Here is a 21,262-nt window from a genome sequence, read left to right on the forward strand (position 1 = left end):
GAAAATTAAGGATAGATCTACCATATGATCCAGCTATTCCACTGCTGGGTATTTATCCAAAGAACTTGAAAACACAAAGGCATAAAGATACTTGCACCCCTATGTTCATTGCGGCATTATACACAATAGCCAAGACTTGGAAGCAACCTAGGTGTCCATCAAGGGACGAATGGATAAAGAAGATGTGGTATTTATACACGGACTACTACTCAGCCATAAGAAATGACGAAATCCAGCCATTTGTGACAACGTGGATGGACTTTGAGGGTATTATGCTGAGTGAAATAAGTCAGAGGGAGAAAGTCAAATACCATATGATCTCACTCATAAGTAGAAGATAAAAACGACAAAAAACCCCACATAGCATTGGAGATTGGACTGGTGGTTACCATTGGGGAAGGGAGGAGGGGGGAGGGCAAAAGGGGTGATTAGGGTCACATGTGAGGGGATGCACTATAATTAGTGCTCGGGTGGTGAACATGATGTAATGTATCCAGAATTTGAAATATGATGTACATCCGAAAAAAATAAAAATTAAAAAATAAATAAATACTTAAATGTGAATCAAAAGAATAAAATGGTTGGGCCAACCGTGGCGTCCTAGTTGTTAAGTTCAGCATGCTCCACTTCTAAGTTATTTTTTGCTGACAAATTTTACAACAGAGACAACATGAATTTGATTAGTAAACTTGGGTAGAATAAACGTTGTTTATTTGCATTATATTCAATGTTGTTAGCTTTGAAGATATGTCTGTTTTAATTAAACCAACAAACTTAAGCTAGCTTTTATTTACCAAAGATTATCTCAGATCATGTAAACTTGAAAAGTATTTGGCTTAGTTTCTGTTACAGTTATGAGAACTTTAAAATGCCCAATCCTTATAAGCACTTGACTCTTAACCCAATTAAATAGAGCTCTTTTACAAAGTAAGTTTGATAATACCATCCAGAGGTAGAAAAATATCTCACATTTACAATATATGTAGAGAGAGAGACATACAGACAGACACACAGACAGACCCAGAGAATTTATAGTTATTATATTTCTGGAGAAGACACAAGATTTTTTATTTGCTCAATTTCTAAATACCACCTCTCTTTTTTTTCTTTCCTTCTGATGAGAAATATTTGCATTTTAAAGAATGGCTCTGAGGTTCTAGAGAAGATAGGGATAGAAAATATGCGTCACAAAGATCTAGAAAAAAGGACTAAGTTCTGGGGCCCCACGACCCACCTCACAGAGCACCCTTTCTACCTCTTAGTGCTGGAGCCCACATGGCAATCCCAAGCAATGACTGGAAAGATTCTAAACAGCAGAGTGCCTTATCTTGACAGCTCTTCCAATTGAGGGTTCCCAGTGATCTTATATCTGGACAGCCTTGGTGCAAGCTCCTTTCTTTAAAACAGCTATTACCTAACTGTCAGAGGCCTTCAAAGGATCCTGAGGCTCCCTCTACCCCCAAAAAACTTCTCTGACATGTGAGTTTGGTAACCCTCCAGAGCATTACCCTAGGGACTCTGTGGCTCCCTAGAGCTTATTCCACCTCCCAAGGACAATCACCCACCTAAAATCCTGGTGGTCCACTGAGACAAGACAATAACCACACATTATTGGCACAAGAGTCCAAGCCACAGTAATTCCTAGTAACTCTTCTAAATTCTCTAAGGGAACTTCACACAGCCCATAAGTCATAGCAGATAAAACTATAAAGGGAGTATAAATTAAGCTGATGTGTCTTTTGGTACCAAAACAGTTGACAGTGGTCATAGCACCCATGGCTCTCTCTTTTCCTGTTGTGGGTATGGACACCTTCACTCAGAAACACATCAGGTGGAATAAACCTCAATTCCTGGTCTTTCTCATGAGAGTTGCCAAATGAGAACCCATATAACTGCCTTCTCCAGTGAAATAGTAAATGCACCACAGTACCCACTGAAGCAAGGTACAGAGGGCTTTCAGCCCATCATGAGGTATACTTGACACTAGGGTCGATAGGCCAACCATTTTACCCTTTACTGGCCCTATCTGGCCAGTGTTAAAACTGGCCATCAAGGAATGAAGATTAACAATTGACTATCAAAACTTAAATGTACAGGTTCCCTCCATAAAGTTTCCCATTCCCAATATTATAGAGATGATGATATACAACTAGCTCAGGGCCCCCACTTTGCTTTCCTATATCTAGCTGACATGTTTTGCTTTGCCACAATAGCTAAAGGCTGGCAACTCCAATTTGTTTTCAGTTTCACAGGCACCCAGTATACTTTTACTCAGCTGACAATGGGTTGTCTCAATATCCCTGCCATCACACATAACCTATGCAAATAAGATCTAAATTCATTAAAACTAACCTACCACCACCTTTGGCATTATGTAGATAACATTCTTCTGTGGGGGCCCTCTGAGAATGACATCAGGGAAGATTTATACCTAGTAATGCAACATTTACAGTAGAGAGGATGGGCTATTGTCCTGCCTAAGATTCAAAGATAGGCCACTTCTGTCAAGTTTCTTGGCATAATATGGTCAGCAGAGGGCTGCAAAATTCCTCTCACTGTAAAACATCAACTTCTCATCATCAGGGCTTCCACTGCAATGACAGCAGCCACAACACATATTAGGTCTCTTTACCTTTTGGAGGCAACATATTTCACGCTTATCCATTCTATTTAAGCCTACTTATGCTGTTACATGCAAATTGGCTTCTTTCCATTTGAGAGAACCTCAACAAACTGCCTTATGGGTGGCCTAACAAGCCATACAACAGCCCTGCTCTTAGTCCTTTCATGTTCAAATTTCTGAGTTGAATCACTGACAACGCCTAATTATGCCTTATGGAGTCTCTAGACTAAGAACGTCTGTACCTGGCTGTCCATGAGGTTCTGAGTGGCAGCCTGCACATGCCACTCGAGCACCAAATCTTGGCAGCCTACTGGGCCATTTTAGAGACAGAAGCATTAATGGGCTTGCAGCCTGTACTGTTTCACACACAAGTCCCTATCATGCCTTGGTTTAGGGACTCAACACAGCAGAGGTTTGGCACAGCCACTGAAGTCTCATGGTTAAAATGGAAATGATATCTTCAGGAAAGGGCTAAACCTGATGTCAAGGGTCTTTCTAAATTTCAGGAGGATGTGGCTTCCCCAATGTTCAGCCCCTTGCCAAATGACATTGAGGTACAACTAGTGGCAATCACACTGCTGGCCCCTCTAGTAGTTCGGGGAGTTTTAGGGACTGTCTGACATGGAAATGGAGTTGATGTTCTTTACCAATGGCAGCCTCACCACTGTGTGCAATACAGCCTGCTGGAAGTTTGCAACATATCATTCTGCTAGTGGCATATCCCTAGCCAAGGAAGACTGCCCTTGGCTCAGCCCAACTGACAGAACCGGTGGCAGTGCTCCTGGATCTACAACAGACCATAAAAATGAGACTGCCAAGGGCACCTATTTTTCGTAACTCCTAGGTGGTGGCCAATGGGCTCACAGTCTCGTCTGGACAATGGTAAAAGGCTAATTTCATGATTCAGGGAAAACCTGTCTGGGGTGACTCTATTTGGAAAGAGATAGCTAACTCACATATGCCAATTTGGTCACTCATGTCTGTGTACACATGCACCAACAAACACCAGAAGCAAATTATAACATTGGAGACTCCTAATCTGAATTATATATCTGCTCCAAGGCCCTGCATGAGCCACCTCCCAGATTACCACACACAGCCCTGGACACAATTATTCTTTCAGAGATGCCGTATCCACTAGAAGAGTGGGCTCATACTGCAACAGGCCATAGGGGAGTGACAACACTCACTGATTGGGCATAGAGGTGTGGCTTCCCCCTCACCTTGGCTCTAGCTGAAACGATGGTAGATAATTGTCCTCTTTGATCCCCAAAAAACCTCTGTAATGCTTCCAGGTGGCGACATGTGCCCCAGGGTGACAGACCCTTCTTATGATGGAAAATTGATTTTATTGGACCTCTGCCACCTTTTGCTGGAATTCATAAGCAACTACTACCATCGATATTTTTACTGGACTGCTGGCCACACCTTCCAGAAATGCTACTTCCTCTTATGTAATCTCCTCCTTAACCAAGTATGTACCCATCCCCTTTGGCCCACCAGACACTCTAGATTCAGATAAAGGTACCCATTTCACCTTCCACATTGTTTAGTCATGGGCTCCAGGACATGGAATCTTGTGGAATTTCACCTAGCTTACTGGCCCCAAGTGGCCAGTCTTATAGGGAGGCACAATGGCCTACTCAAAGACATGTTCCCCAAGCTTTTAAATAATAGGTGGTCCTCCAAATGGATAGAAATTTTACTCCCAAGCTCTAATACTGCTTAATTCCTGGCCCTCAGATCTCAAACCTCCCCCTATCAACTAGCAGTGTTTTCCAAAGACTCCCCTGCTAATACTTACAGGGAACCCCTACTCCTTTGATATTAGCGAGACCATATTCACATTCACTCACCAGATGAATGTTCCACTTACTTTTTTTTTTTTTTTGGTGAGGAATATTGGCCCTGAGCTAACATCTGTTGCCAATCTTCTTCTTTTTCCTTGAGGAAGATTTCCCCTGAGCTCACATCTGTGCTAATCTTTCTCTATTTTATATGTGGGACGCTACCACAACATGGCTTGATGAGCTTTGTGTAGGTACATGCCCAGGATCCAAACCTGTGAACCCTGGGCCACTGAAGTGGAATGTGTGAACTTAACCACTACACCACTGGGCTGGCCCGTCCCCTTACCATTCTGATTTTTCAATCACCTCACCATCTTCCACATGCTGGCGACCCAATTAAGGACAGATTAGGCAATATCACCCTCTTATAATAGAGAGCCCAAGGGGACAAACATCTACCAAGTTGCTTAGAGATCATGATTATACAGATTTCATTGGCCCAGACAATGGCCCAGTACCAGCTGCGAAGCTAGAGCCACCATCTATGCCTCACTATTTGTGTTATAAACACTGGTTAATTAAACCAAACTCATCAAAAAATTTGCGGGAGACTGAAATTATATCTCCAGGACTAACTAATGGAATTGTGTGGATCTCAGAGAGAGGAAAAGAAGCCCTCTGCCTAGCAGATGCCAGTCACTTTAGGAAATGAAATACCGAAAGAAACTGGAATCCAGCACTCACTATCAGCAAGATACAGGCCAGGTCCCTACCCCACCTTAGACCTCTTGCTCCAAAGCAACTACATTCCACATTTGGTCATTATACCCATTGCTGTCCCTGAAGGAGGACCTTGCAAGCTAGTCAAATGCAAATGATCTCTGTTGTAGCCATATTATTCTTATTACATACAGTCTGGATAATAAGATTGCTAGCAGATCCCTCAGACCGATCCTCAGAAGTGCTAGAACAAAACCAGCCAGGTGGACAAATGCACCACAGCAGGGCTGAGTGCCAGATGCTGGCAGGCTCTGTTAGGAGGTCTTTGGCGAGCGTGCCACCAGCCATGGACTCTGACTGAAAGCTCACCTCAGTGTACATTAAATGGTACCAATGGAAGTGATGAGTAATGAGTTGCTCCCTTCTTATACCTCATCTCAAATTATATCCCAGGCAGAATAGTCTTTCCAATTTAACCAAATAAGACCCATTTGACTGAGAGGTTTGTACTCTAATGATCTTACTATAGCTTTAATGGGGCAATCTCTGGATCATAAAGGTGTCATTCATAAAATTTCCATACATTAGCCAACCAATGTGCCTAGAATCTATATGCATTGTGAATGGAGCCTCCACAAAACTTGATCCTGGACAATGTACTCTCCTTTGCAAGGTGCACCCCTGAAGATCCAGTGGAGCCCACTGAGATCTACCTGACTAGCAGTAGAGCCCATACTTGTAGTTTCATCCCAAGCCACATCTCTAGCATATATATTTAGAATTTAGCACCAGCCAGCCACTCCTACCTGGGAAGGTCGCCCTCCCTAGGACTGGCCTCTGCCACCCTCAAGTACACCAATGATGAGTCCAAGAGCTCACTATTGGAGACGACTGTGCCTCAGAATGTGATACATAACCTAAGATAACAAGAAAGCAGATAATGCACTCCAACCTTGGTGGACATTGAGATTCATTCCCCACCCTCTGCCTGAGATGGCCTCAGCACCAGGAGGGAATTGACTGTGGTGACTATCAACCTAGAGGACAAGTTGTAAAAACGTCTCTAATTGATTGACCCTGAGGGCCCTATAGAATACTATTTTTCTGAAATTACTGTTTACCTCACAAATCTTGCCTCAATAAAAAAGCTTGCATAACCCTTGCTGAATGCTTTGCAACACTAGACTTCATGTTAACCTTTACAGCAAGCCAAACAATGTATTCTAAACCACACTAGCCACAGTAAGGCACTTTTTCACAACACCTCTGGTTTGACCTGCTTATACTCCATGGCTAGGGATCTTTTGCTGCTGTGTTCACTGTTCAATGTACTAGATTAAAACTTTTGCTTTCCACCTAACACATGCATGACAGACTCTACTCCCATTATTATTCCCACCGCTGCTGCTGGCACCTCCTCCATACCTGAAGTTGCCACCTCCACTCCTTCCCATATCTTATCCATAAGCCTCTCCCTACTGTACGTTGGACTCTGCCACACACCACAACCAAATGGACCAGATCTGATGTGATGAATATATTTATACAAACCTCCCAGATAACAACATGTATTGCAAGTAAAACAATATTTATCTGTCAACTTGCAGAGCCAGACCTACAGCCCCATGTCACTATCCCACAGCTCTTCCTGGTGATCAGCCCCTTGTGCTAATTCCCTCCAAAACACCATGCATTTCATTTAAGCTAAATCATACTCATAGTCTAGACCCTAAACAGGGCACTCTGTGGGTAACCATCAAAATAATTAACACCCCAAGACAGTACTTTCTAAAGGCTACCGACTACACTTGAACACAAAGGCTGGACCTCAACCTGTATATTCACTACTTTTTAATGACAAATAATGTTTCATTCAAATTCTACTGTGGACTTATCTCAAGGGGCCAGGAACAAGTTCACTTGACCCTGACCCATTCACAAATAATCCATGGATGTGACCTTTATTGTTGTATCATTGTTACTTTTAATATTCCAGTCACCCTCTACCCTCCTGGCACCTCTCTGCTAGAGATATCTTACTTGCATAACAAGAGAGCCATTCTTATCCCTATCCTGTTGTGACTAGCTATGACCACTGGACTGGCAGGCACAGGGACAGGTGCTACCACCTTTGCCCAACAAGATCAAATATTAAAAGCCACCCAACAACTGTCAGCCAATCTAACCAACCACAAGAAGATACTACACTATGAGTCTGATGCAGTAAAAGCATGACTCACTAGCACATACGATGATGGATAATTGACTGGCATTAGATTCCCTATTGGCTGAATAAGGTGGAATCTGCTTTTTACAGAGCACTTTTTGCTGCATGCGCATTAGCAGCTCAGGACAAGTACATGCCAACATCCAAAAGCTATCTCAAGATATATGGGTTATGCATAATATAGTTAAAATATTTCAACAAATTCCCACACTCCCTGAGGTCTCTGATTTGCTCTCATGGTTCTTGCCATCTATCTGGGGGTAATGACTAAGAACTGGATTTCAACAGTAGCAAGTCTATTCATCATAGACTTCATCATTATTTCCTCAGTTAAATGTACTTTACAATGGCTTCAGAAAACAATACCTATGTCCTTTAACATATCTGCTACACAAGTGACTGTTATTCCTCATGTTGAGGCATCACAGGATGGATGGGAAGTTTAACTAAGCTACTCCATGGTACTACTTCCTGAACATCCATTTTGTTTGGCTAAGTGACCTCTGGGGACCTTAAACTGACACTTACCCCTCATTCAAGCACATGCCTTAGATAACAGCCCACAGAGTCACAAGTAAATGTAAGTTCCTGATCTGACTTACCCAATATCCCAGTGATAAACAGTCTCCTTTGCTTTCCTCTTGTGTGCCCTTTAGATGAGACCCCCATCGAGCTTACTAAAATCCCACTCTTTTTGGTTGGAATTGATGAATCCAGCCCCAGCCTGGAAACTCCAAAGCACTCCACCGTTGACCCTAACAAAGTCATGTGCTCCAGGTCCTGTCACTCTTTCTGCCTACACCCTGACTTGACTTCCCCTCCAAGGTTGACACTGGAGACATGCTGTGTACTTTCTTCAGGACGTGGGAAGAATAATCTTCCCTATTTCAATTCCCTTATAGTCTTTTGTTGAATCTTGGCTCACCATAGGAAACCCTGGGGTCCTAATTAACAAATGCAAATTTAATACAATTTCTTCTTCCATTACTTCTTTATAACATTCAAGTGTGCTCCAGACAAAGAAGTACTTGCATTTATACCTACACTTAGGTATTTTTGCCTGAACCCACAACCTTCTTAAGAAACTTACCTTTAGTCCCAGGAGAGAAAACTCTAGGAATTTTAACATAGGAAATGAAGTAAAAGCTACTGAGACTTTTATTCAATTACATCCATTGCTTTTCAGAGCAATTCCAACTTTTCATAGTTATTATGAATATCAGTGTTTGTCACTGAGGCTGTTGTTATCCAATTGCTTTTAGGAGAGTTCTAAAATATCTTTTTCTAAAAGTAGCTTGTTGTTAGCAAAGATTTGGGAATTCCTTGGAACTTTTATTCTTTCTGTTAACTTGTTTTTGGAATTGATTCCACATTAGTAAGGTAGAGAATGGAAAAAAATTAGGATGCTTCTCATTTCAGGTCATCTTGTTTTGGCTGTGGCTTCCCTGATCTTGCTTTCTTCTCTTTTCATATGTACTAATGCAGATTACTTTGTCTATACATGTCAAGTTAAATTATTCTAATAAAAAATGCAAATGCCTAATTTTATTTCTGGTAAAGTTGTAAAGTTCAGTGTCAATGTTTAGAATAATTTAGAATACATTAAATGTCAACACATGGAAACCAATTCTTATAACCACATAAACACTGATTAGATAAAAACATATACATTTTTTGTTAGGTAAGTAGCTAAGAAATTAAGGCTGAAAGGCATTTTATCACTGAAAATAACTAGAGTAAAATATACAGGAATAAGCAAAATAAAAATATCTAAGACTGCTGGGAAGATGGCAACATAAGAGGACTCTGAACTCACCTCCTCCCATGGACACAACAAACTTACAACTACCCTTGAAAAAATTATTCCTGAGAGAGAATAAGAAACTGGATAAAAGGAACCCCCACAACAAGGGACAGTGCTGACTGAGGTGGAAGAGGCAGAAATTCCTGTCTAGAGAGGAAAAAACCACATTCTAGCTGTGGTGCTTCAAGGCCAGGAGCAAGCTTAGGGTACGAAGCTCTCCCTGGAAAAGCAGAGGATCTGGGAGGGAGAGCTTTGTTATAATAAGCAGCTTTTGAACTCAGTACAATCAAGACAAGTGTCATAATATCTGGCTTTGCTGGCTATTAAACACAACAGGAAATACCCCAAGAAATCTACTGAACATAAGAAAAAGAAAAGCCTGCTCTTAAAGGGCCCAAGCACAAATTCACCCATTTGGGAAATTAATCAAAAATCACCAGAAAGAAAGGTGAATAGTCCTTCAGTGAAGAAAGACTCCCTTGGTAGCCTCTGGGTGCACCACAGTGAGGCAAAGGGCAGCTGGGATCACCCCTGCCCCCAGGGACTGAGGCACTAGCAGCAGCCATTAACATGACCTAATGCAGACGGGCTGACACAGATGCTGGCAGATGCCTTTGGAGTTTTTCTCCTGGCCTGTTAGTGCAGGGTCTGCCCCACCCACTAGAGAAATGATTTAATCTAGAAGAGCCAGGGCAGGCAGCCCACACTAGGGAATAGCGTCACACACTAGCAAGGCTTCAGGTAATTTGTAGGCCTGCCCAGTTGGGGTGTGTGGGACCTCTGCAGTGAGGTGAGTGAGTCCACTTCAGTGGGTGGGATGTGTGCATGGGGCAGGAATGTGTTGACAGGGTGTGGGGGCCTGTGAGCAGTGGGGTTTGTCAGCTGCAGTAGACTTGTGCTTCTCAAACAGCCACATAGGGGATTGGCCCCACTTTCCAAAGCCTGTAACAATGGTGAGCTACCATGCCTAGGGCTGACACCACCCAGCTGCACTACTGAGATAGCTAAGAACAGCCTTGCAGACTGGAGGCCTACAGCAATTGTAATCCCCTGAGCATAGCAAAAAGCCATGCTGGGGGCCTACTCACTTAACAGAAAAACTGCAACAGGAATGTGCTATTAGACTTTGCAGCCTACTGTGCTGGGGCTTCCTTTGCCTGATAAAGTGACTGAAGTGTCCATAGCAGCCACACACAGCTGAGAATTACAACCAGCCAGCCAGATGGACAGCCTAGCCTGCGTGGGGATCTGCAACAAGAGCAACACTGTCACAACAGAAGGATAGACGTTGCCCACACAGGGGACCTCCTGGAACGCTTGGAACTGGTGATGAGAGGGAAGCACACTGCTGGGCCTCATGAGGCCTCTCTCGCTTAAGGTCACCTCTCCAAGATCAGGAGACACAGCTGATCTACCTAATACATAGATACAAGCACAGAGAAAGAGGCAAAATGAGGAGACAAATGAATATGTTCTAAATAAGAGAGCAGGACAAAATCTTAGAAAAAGAACTAAATGAAACAGATACACAATCTACCCAATAAAGAGTAAAAACTCTTAGTCATAAGGATGGTCACTGTTCTTGGGAGAAGAATAGATGAACACAGTGAGAATTTCAATAAAGAATTGGAAAATATAAAAAAGAATGAATCAGAACTGAAGAATACAATAATGGAACTGAAAAATTCACTAGAGAGACTCAATAGCAGAGTAGATGATGCAGAAGAACAGATCAGTGAGCTGGATGAAAGACTAGAGGAAATCACCCAAGCTGAACAGAAGAAAGAAAAACAATTAAAAAGAGTAAGGATAGTCTACAGGACCTCTGGGACAACATCAAGGGCACTAACATCTGTATTATAGGTGTCCCAGAAAGAGACGAGAGAGACAAAGAGGCAGAGAATTTATTTTAAGAAATAATAGCTGAAAACTTTCCTAACCTAAGGGAGGAAACAGACACTCAGGCACAAGAAGTACAAGAGAGCACCAAACAAGAAAAACCCAAAGAGGCCCACTCAAGACACATTATAATTAAAACATCAAGAGTTAAAGATAAAGAGAGAATCCTAAAAGATGCAAGAGAAAGGCAACAAGTTACATAAAAAGGAAACCCCATAAGGCTATCAGTTGACTTCTCAGTTTAAGCTTTACAGGCTAGAAGGGAGTGGCATGATATATTTAAAGTGCTTAAAGGAAAAAACATACAGCCAAGAATACTCTACCTGGCAGGGTTATCCTTCAGAATGGAAGGAGAGGTAAAGATTTTTCCTGACAAGAAAATACTAGAGGACTTTCTCACTAATAAACAAGCCTTACGAAAAATGATAAAAGGCTTATTTAAGTGGAAAAGAAAAGACCACAAATAGGAATAAGCAAATTATTTTTAAAAACCCAAAACCATAAAATCACTGGAAAAGGTAAATATGCAGTAAAGGTAGCAGATCAACCACCTAAGAAACTAATATGAAGATTGAAAGACAAAGGACTAAGGTTATCTATTTCCAGAATAAGAGGGTAATGGAAGCACATGCACAAAAATGAGGTTAAATATGAAGACAAAAAGAGAAAATGTGGGAAGAGTGGAGTAAAAGAGTAGAGCTTTTAGCAAGAGGTCAAACATAAGAGACCACCAACTTAATATAGATTGCTATGAACACTGGTTACCATGTGTGAGCCTCATGTAATCACAACCCAGAAACCTGTAAGAAATACACAAAAAGTTAAGAGAAAGGAACCAAAACATAACACTAAAGAAAGCCATCATAACACAAGAGAAGAGAACAACAGAAGGAGAAAGGAACAGAAAACTACTAAAGCACCCAGGAAAAAAGTAGCAATAAGTACATACTTATTAATAGCTACTTTAAATGTCACTAGACTAAATGCTCCAATCAAGAGACATAGGCTCTCAGATTGGATTAAAAAAAACAAGACCCATATATGCTGAATACAAGAGACACTTCAGATCTGAAGATGCTCACAAACTGAAAATGAAGAGAGAGAAGAAGGTACTCCATGAAAATGACAATGAAAAGAAAGCTGGGGTAGCAATACTTAGACCAGATGAAACAGGCTTTGAAACTGTAACAAGAAACAAAGAAGGGCACCACATAATGATAAAGGGGACAATCCAACAAGAGGACATAACACTTGTGAATACCTATGCACCCAACACAGGAGCACCTAAATATATAAGGCAATTATTAATAGACATACAAGAAGACATAGACGGTAACACAATAATACTAGGGGATTTTAACAACCTATTTACACCAATAGATCATCCAAACAGAAGATCAACATGGAAACATTGGCTTGAAATGACACATTAGACCAGATGAACCTAGTAGATATATATAGAACATTCCATCCAAAAACTGCAGAATACAAGTTCTTTTAAAATGCACATGGAACATTCCCTGGATTGATCACATATTAGGCCACAAAACAAATCTCAACAAATTTAAGATGATGGAAATAATACCAGGCATCTTTTCTGACCAGAACAGTATGATACTAGAAATCAAATACAGGAAGAATATTGGAAAAGCCACGAACATGTGGAGATTAAACAAAATGCAACTTAACAACTATTGGGTCAATGAAGAAATCAAGGGAGAAATCAAAAAGTACCTGGAGACAAATAAAAATGAAAATAAAACATGCCCAAATTTATGTGATACAGCAAAAGCAGTTCTAAGAGGGAAGATTATAGCAATACAGGTGTACTTCAACAAATAAGAAAAATCTCAAATAAATGTTGTATGAGTGCACCTAAAGGAACTGTAGGAAGAAGAATAAACAAAGCTGCAAATCAGTAAAAGGAAGGAGATAATAAAAATTACAGCAGAAATAAATGAATTAGAGACTAAAAAAGCAACATAAAAAAACAATAAAACTGAAAACTGGTCCTTTGAAAGGTAAACAAAATTGGCAAACCTTTAGCCAGACGCACCAAGAAAAAAAGTGGAAGGCTCAAGTAAATCAAATCACAAATGAAAGAGGAGAAATTACAATGGACACCTGGGAGATACAAGAGATTATAAGAGAATACTATGAAATGCTATACGCAAACAAATTGGATCTTCTAAAAGAAATGTATAAATTCTTAGAATCATACAACCTTCTAAAACTGAATCAAGAAGAAATAGAGAATTTGAATAGACCAATCACTAGTAAGGAGATCAAAACAGTAATCAAAAACCCCTCAAAATGTAAAACTCCAGGACCAGATGGCTTCCCTGATGAATTCTACCAAACATTCAAAACAGACATAATACCTGTCCTCCTCAAACTCTTTCAAAAACTGAAGAGGAGGGGAAGCTTCCTAACTCATTCTACAAGGCTGATATTATCCTGATACCAAAACCAGACAAGCACAACAGAAAAAAAAATTATAAGCCAATATCACTGGTGAACAGTGATGCAAAAATCTCAACAAAATGCTACCAAATCGAATACAATACATTAAAAAGATCAATCACCATGATCAAATGGGATTTATGCCAAGGATGCAAGGATGGCTCAACATCCACAAATCAATCAACATGATACACCACATTAACAAAATGAAGAATAAGGACCACATATCATCTCAAGAGATGCAGAGAAAGCATTTGACAAGATACAGCATCCATTTATGATTTAAAAAACCCTGAATAAAATGGGTACAGAAGGAAACTATCTCAACGTAATAAAGGTCGTATATGACAAACCTACAACTAATATGATACTCAACAGAGAAAAACTGAAAGTTTTCCCTCTAAGAACAGGAATAGACAAGGATGCCCACTTTCACTGCTCTTATTTAACATAGTATTTGAAGTTCTAGAAAGATCAATCAGGCAAGAAAAAGAAATAAAAGGGATCCAAATTTTAAAAGAAGAAGTGAAATTGTCGCTATTCACAGATTACATTATTTTATATAGAAAACTCTAAAGAATCCACCAAAAACCTTTAGAAATAACAAATGAATACAGTAAAGTTGCGGGATACAACATCAACATACAAAAATCAGTTGCATTTTTATACACTAAGAAAAAAGTAGCAGAAGGAGAAACTAAGGATAGAATCCTATTTACAATTTCAAGCAAAATAATAAAATTCTTAGGAGTAAATTTAACCAAAAAGGTGAAAGCCCTGTACACTGAAAACTATAAAGTATAAAGAAATCAAAAAAGACACAAAGAAATAGAAAGATATTCCATGTCCTTAGATTAGAAGAATTAACATAGCTAAAATCTTATTACTTCCTAAAACAATCCACAGATTCAATGAAATCCTTATCAAAGTTCCAATGATATTTTTCACAGAAATAGAACAAAGAATTCTTAAATTTATATGAAAGAACAGAAGACCACGAATAGCCAAAGGAATCCTGAGAAAAATGAACAAAGCTGGAGGGATCACACTCCCCGATTTCCAAAGATACTACAAAGTTAAAGTAATCAAAACATCATGGTACTGGCACAAAAACAGACAGAGGGATCAATGGAATCGAGATCCCAGAAATAAACCTACACATCTATGGACAGCTAGTTTTCAACAAAAGAGCCAAGAACATACAATAGAGAAAGGAAAGTCTCTTCAATAGATGGTGTTGGGAAAACTGGACATCCACATGCAAAAGAATGAAAGTAGACCATTATCTTTCAGCATACACAAAAATTAACTCAAAGTGAATTAAAGACTTGAATGTAAGACTTGAAACCATAAAATTTCTATAAGAAAACATAGGCAGTACATTCTTCAACATTGATCTTAGCAGGATATTTTCAAGTACCATGTCTGACTGGGCAAGGGAAACAATAGAAAAAATTAATGAATGAAGCTACATCAAACTAAAATGCTTCTGCACAGCAAAGGAAGCCATCAACAAAAGGAAAAGACAACCTAACAATTGGGATAAGATATTTGCAAACCATGTATCTGGTAAGGGGTTAATATCCAAAATATATAAAGAACTCATACATCTCCACAACAACAAAAAAAATACCAAACAATGCAATTAAAAACTGTTCAAAGGACCCAAATAGACATTTTTCCAAAGAACATGTATAGATTGCTAACAGGCACATGAAAAGATGTTCAACATCACTAATTATTAGGGACATACAAATCAAAACTACAATGAGATATCACCTCATGCCCATCAGAATGGCTATAATTAAAAAGACAAGAAATAACAAGTGTTGGAGAGGATGTGGAGAAAAGGGAACTCTCATGCACTGCTAGTGGGAATGCAAACTGCTGTAGCCAGTATAGAAAACAGTATGGAGATTCCTCAAAAAGTTCAGGATAGATCTACCATATGATCCAACTATTTATTCCACTGCTGGGTATTCATCCAAAGAACAAGAAAACACAAATGCATAAAGACACACGCACCTCTATGTTCATCGCAGCATTATTCACAATAGCTAAGACTTGGAAACAACACGGATGCCCATCAAGGAACGAATGGATAAAGAAGATTTGGTATATATACAAAATGGATTACTACTCAGCCACAAGAAAGATGAAATCTTGCCATTTGTGACAACATGGATGGCTTTTGAGGGTATTATGCTAAGTGAACTCAGTCAGAGGGAGAAAGTCAAATACCCATGACCCCAGTCATAAATAGAAGGTAAAAACAACAAAAATAACAAACAAACACATAGAGACAGAGATTGGGGTGGACGGGGTGACTGGGCACGTGTGTATGGTGATGGGTGGTAATTAGTCTTTGAGTGGTGAACATCATGTAATCTAGACAGAAATTGAAATACAATGCCATACACCTGAAATTTATATAATGTTATAAACCAATGTTACCTCAATAAAAAAAAAGAACTATAGAAAAGCAAAACAATATTTAAAAAATCTAGATTAACCTGGTTCCTCATTGGTTGGCTTCATATGAATTGGCAGTCTTAATGTGTTTAATCATGATACAAATAAACCCCATTTATCAAAGACACGTTGATAAACACCTGCCAATTAATAGTCACACAAAATGAGTTACTTAGCTTGCTAGTGTTTATATAATTTTGATACAGAGAAGTCTTTTCTAAAATCATGAATTGTCTTTATAACCCTAAGAGAAATATAAATGCATCATCACCTAACAGAAATTTAAACTTGTTTGAGTAAAAATTCAAGTATTCAGCAAGTGTCCATTAAATGTTTATAGATAATCTAATAGGTACCAGACGATATTTTAAGATAAACATATTTGTATGGACACTTTTAACCAGCCATCCTTTCACATTAAAAAATATATATATTATGGCACAGACTTGTAAAATAAAATATATTTAATTCTAATTGAGAATATCAAATAATATATATTTATTGAATACCTTCAGAATACCTAGCAATGATATTATATATTTCAGTAGATATAGAAAAATAAAAGATATGATTTCTAAGTGCATGGGGTTTAAAATACATTTAGGGGGACAAGAAAAATTCATAGACCTAAATAGGGTATAGTACAAGGCAGGGCATAGTCAGGTGATAGATTGTCTAGCAAAGTCTAGATTAAGCTTGATATCTTAGTGAGGTTTGGTATAGAATGGGAGGGCATAGCTTCATTTATGGTACTGTTCAACAGATATTTGTTAAATGAATGAGTGACGAAATGTGACAGTGTGTGATTATTAGACATTAACATTTGTATATGACTTTAATATACCCTATTAGATATAATTTTCATGTTAATGTAACAAGGAAGTGTTGTTTATTAGTAAACTATTCATTACAGCAACAAACATTTGTGTAAATAGCATTCTGAAATTTTCAACAGACATAATGTTTTAATGTAACAGTACTTCATAGGCTTAACTCTGGGCACTCCTTGAATTCAGAAATGCATATCAATATTTAAAGGGTGGAAGTAATACATGTCTATTTGCATCAAAGGCAGGTGCCTTGTCTAAAGATACTTACCCAAAGGTTAGAGAGAATCTGGACAGATAAACTTTATCCAAGTAAAGTGAGTTTTAGTCAAAGCAGAAGAATTGTGTTTATCAGTTTGTCTTTTGTCTTTGTTTCCATCCTTCCACAGACAATGTGAAAGAGCCGTGGGAAGAAAAGAATGCAAGAAGAGATGCATATTAAATCTGTAGGGAAATATTATATTTTAGCTTAGTAATCTAAAAGGAATCCAAGCGATCAATAGCATATGTAATGGGTAAACCAAAGAAACCTGAGCAAGAGTAAAACAAATCAGGAGCATTCTAGGACCACAGTGAACTTGAGGCATATACATGTTATTTTCCTGTCCGCTCTATCCCCATCATCTAGTACAATAGTTGGCATTTGGTAGGCACCACTCAATAATTATTTGTGGAATAGATGCTCTGAGACCTATGTGGTCAACATTGAGAGTAACAGAGGAAGTTGCTGCCCTATGAAAAAACAACCATAATCACCAGCTCATTTGAGACATTCTTATCAGAAAGAAAATATTGGGGCTGCAGTCCTACAACCTATGCATAGGGGCTGAACCTGAGATAATATTACTTGTAACGACTTTTTATGACCTCCTAATTTTCCAAACAATATGAATTGATAAACAGTTGCATTTTCACATGTAGATGAGGCATTTCAGCTAAAGCTGGTATGGATATCTACAAGTCAGGCTGAATGAATTCAGTATTAAAAAGATTACTTTTTAATAGAAACACTTTTTAGATTTAAATGATAAATATTTAATAGAAAATATTTTTAAGAAATGGATTTTGCATCATATAGAGCAGAGGTTGGCATTTTTTTCTATAAAGAGTTAGTAAATATTTTCAGCTTTGCCTGCTATAGGGTCTCCATCACATCTACTCATCTCTGCCTCTGTAATGTAATAGCGACTATAGACAATACAAAAACAAATGAATGTGCGTAAATAAAATTTTCTTTATGTGGTCTGAAATTGGAATTTAATTTCATATATAGTAAAATCCTCTTTTGATTTTTTTCAGTCATTTAAAAATATGAAAACCATCCTTAGCTCACAGATTGTACAAAAATTTGTAGCCGGCTGGATTTGGCCTGTGGGCTGTGGTGTGCTGACTACTGCTATAGATCGTAGTTGTTACTATCAGAAAGCTAAAAATTATTTTAAATGTGAAAATATAATTTAAGATTCATGATCATTGTGCCCTTTTTCCATCCATGAGCCTTCATTTCCTTTATTTTAAAGTGCTCTTTCCTTTTATGATTTTTCTCTTCCTCCCTCCCTCCCTCTCATCCCCTTTCTTCCTACCTTCCTTCTTTCCTCTCTTTTGTTTCATTTTAGGCCACATTAGTTGAATTGTAGAAAATAGTGATGACTTTACCTGCTATTTCTGGGAGGAAGTGAAACAAGGAACTCACTTGACACCTTGATATTTCCTAGAACTGATCTCCATCATTTCCTGGAGTTCAGGATACTGCTGTACCCAGGAGAACAGTTTTCCAAATAGAATTCAGTGAAGGCTTTATACTGAACATGAACAGCTCATTACTTGAAATCTGAAACTTGAGATAATGCTTTTGCTAAGTATTACATGGAGAAGGAAAAGATGAATTATTTGGAACACAACAATAATTATTGTACATGTCGTAAATTGTTAAAGTGTATTTATTTAAGCATGTATATAGTACAGATTAGCATACTTTAATCTTCTAAGCAAGGATGTGAGATTTTTTTGAACTGTCATTTCAGCATTAGTTGTTCATAAATCAGTATATTAATGATACTGGTGAGCGGGTCTATGACATTTAATTCATAGATATTTGCTTGGAGAAAAAAGCCTTTAATATCACATTGATGTAATGTGTTTTAATCCTCTAAAATGAGTGTATTGTTTTCTCCATTATTTAAAACATCAGTTATATTTAAACATCTAGTTATATTTAAGTTCAGAGATTATAGAAAGGAGATTACAGATTTGAATAGAAGGTTTTATGGTATGATAAAGTAAATATATGTATACATTTTGAAATAATATTAATAATAAGTAGAATGAATGTACTTACTTTATACAAATAAAATGGAATAAAACAATCTAAGCATTGTATGCTAAATTACTTTTGAAATACAGATTCCTTAAACTTTCTTTGCCCTTGCTATTACATCAGTTTAAATAATAATTCTTAACCTGGAGTGCACATGTCTATGGATATAATTTAGTCTGTTCATGCACTTGGATTGGGAAATAATTACTCTTTATTTTCATTAAGCGCTAACAGAAAATTTAACATTTCTTTAAACTACAAATGTAGGCAACAAGATACAGTAGTATTAGCATCTGTGTCATCATTTGAAATTACAGATATTTTTAAATCATAGTTCAGTTGCTGCATTTATTTCGCAATACATTTATATTAGTCACTACCTTAAAACTATTGTAGAAATAGCAGTTGATACTAAATTTTACTAAGTAAGCACATGTATTACTTTGTTGTGCACTTTGAAATATTTTATAACCATATTTCAATATAATTGGCTCATTTTGTAATCTTATGTGTTTTGTTTTATGCATTTAAAAATATCATTCTTAACATGGATCCATAGTCTTCACCATACTGGAAAAAATATCCGTGGGGCACAAAATTTTACAGTTAATAATGGTCCAAATTCTAAGTCAGCCAAATGTTGTGTTGTAGAGCCTTGAAAATAGATAAACAGCCCTCTCTAGGAACATATTCTCTAAAATTAGAATGATACAGAGATGATTACCATACACCTTTATAGTGTTTTATTGATTGCAAACTATTCTGGGCTAATGTTATCCTAAATCAAGGCAGTTTACAACTGTTAGAATTCAAAAGACCCACACACAGGAATATTGGTATCCAGTGTCCCAACCTTATAACATATTTTAGATAAATATGCAATCTCCTCAGATATGAAAGTCTTCATGAAATAAAAGTCAAGTCTCTCCTAGCATTCCAAAAACGGAATATGTAGCTGTTTGGGATTCTATAGTCAGCATTTTCTCTAACTTTCTGAAATTGGGTCTCAGTTTTCTTGTTTATAAAATGAGTGGATTGGTATAGATAACCTTTAAAGAAGCTTTCAGCTTAAGAAGCACATGATTCTTTAATTATAATATCGTTGTGAGTGGTAGGAGGCTTCTTCTGAAATAAGTTCAGAATCAATAATCTTTAATGTCACTTTGGTTTCTTAAATTTGATGAGAATATCAATGCTAGAGATTCAGTTTAATTTAAAGCTGACCTGATAGCTTCAGTTACCAGCAAAACAGGGACCTCATTCAATTTCCAAGCTTCCCATGATGGTAGGAGATACTGCCAAGCTACAAAGGCAAACATCCTCTGTGTGGAAGCACTTATAATCCCTTTCTACTGACAGGTGATAATGAAACACTCTGGAGGGCTCCTTTTCAAGTTCTTACAAAACTAAAAATGTGCATTTTCTTGAGTCCTGGAGGTAAGAATAAATTGTCCTACAGTGAGTGGGAGTAGTCCTACAGAAGGTAGCCAGAAGGAGGCCATCCAATTAGCTTGGAAGGCTGAGTATGAGGAGGAGGGCAGAGAGAGGCTATTCTCTGATGGAAAAGGGAGAAGAGAATCTGTAAAAATATATGCTTCTCTGTTAGAAATTTTCTTAAGTATTTACAGACAATTTTTCTTCTCCCATGACTTTAAAATCCAAAATAATTGACTTTAACATAAATGTGTTTTAAAGGATTTTCATTAAAAAATCCAGTAAAATTATACAACTCGTTATTGTTGTTCACTAAATATTTCCAGTTCTCTGACTAGAGACATATGGTAGAATTGTAATTCCTGCTATTCTTATGATTGAGTGGGACCTTGTGACTGGTCTTGGCCAACGAGTTGCTGTGGAAGTGTAACGTGTCATTTTCAGACCAGAGCATTTCATAGAAGGTTGAGACCCTTCCAAGTTCTCTTTCCCTATGGTATGGCAACCATCAATATTCAAGAAGTCAAGAAAGTGATTGGTTTGTCAGCCTCTAAAATGTGAAACAGAGTGCTCAGTTAATCTTTGGCAATACATAATTATTGTTATAAACCACTAAAATGTTGGGGTCATTTGAAACTGTAACATCACCTATCATATCCTGACTTACAGATTAATTAGGAATATAT

Source organism: Equus asinus, chromosome X (genome assembly GCF_041296235.1).
Source record: "Equus asinus isolate D_3611 breed Donkey chromosome X, EquAss-T2T_v2, whole genome shotgun sequence".
Lineage (NCBI taxonomy): Eukaryota > Metazoa > Chordata > Mammalia > Perissodactyla > Equidae > Equus > Equus asinus.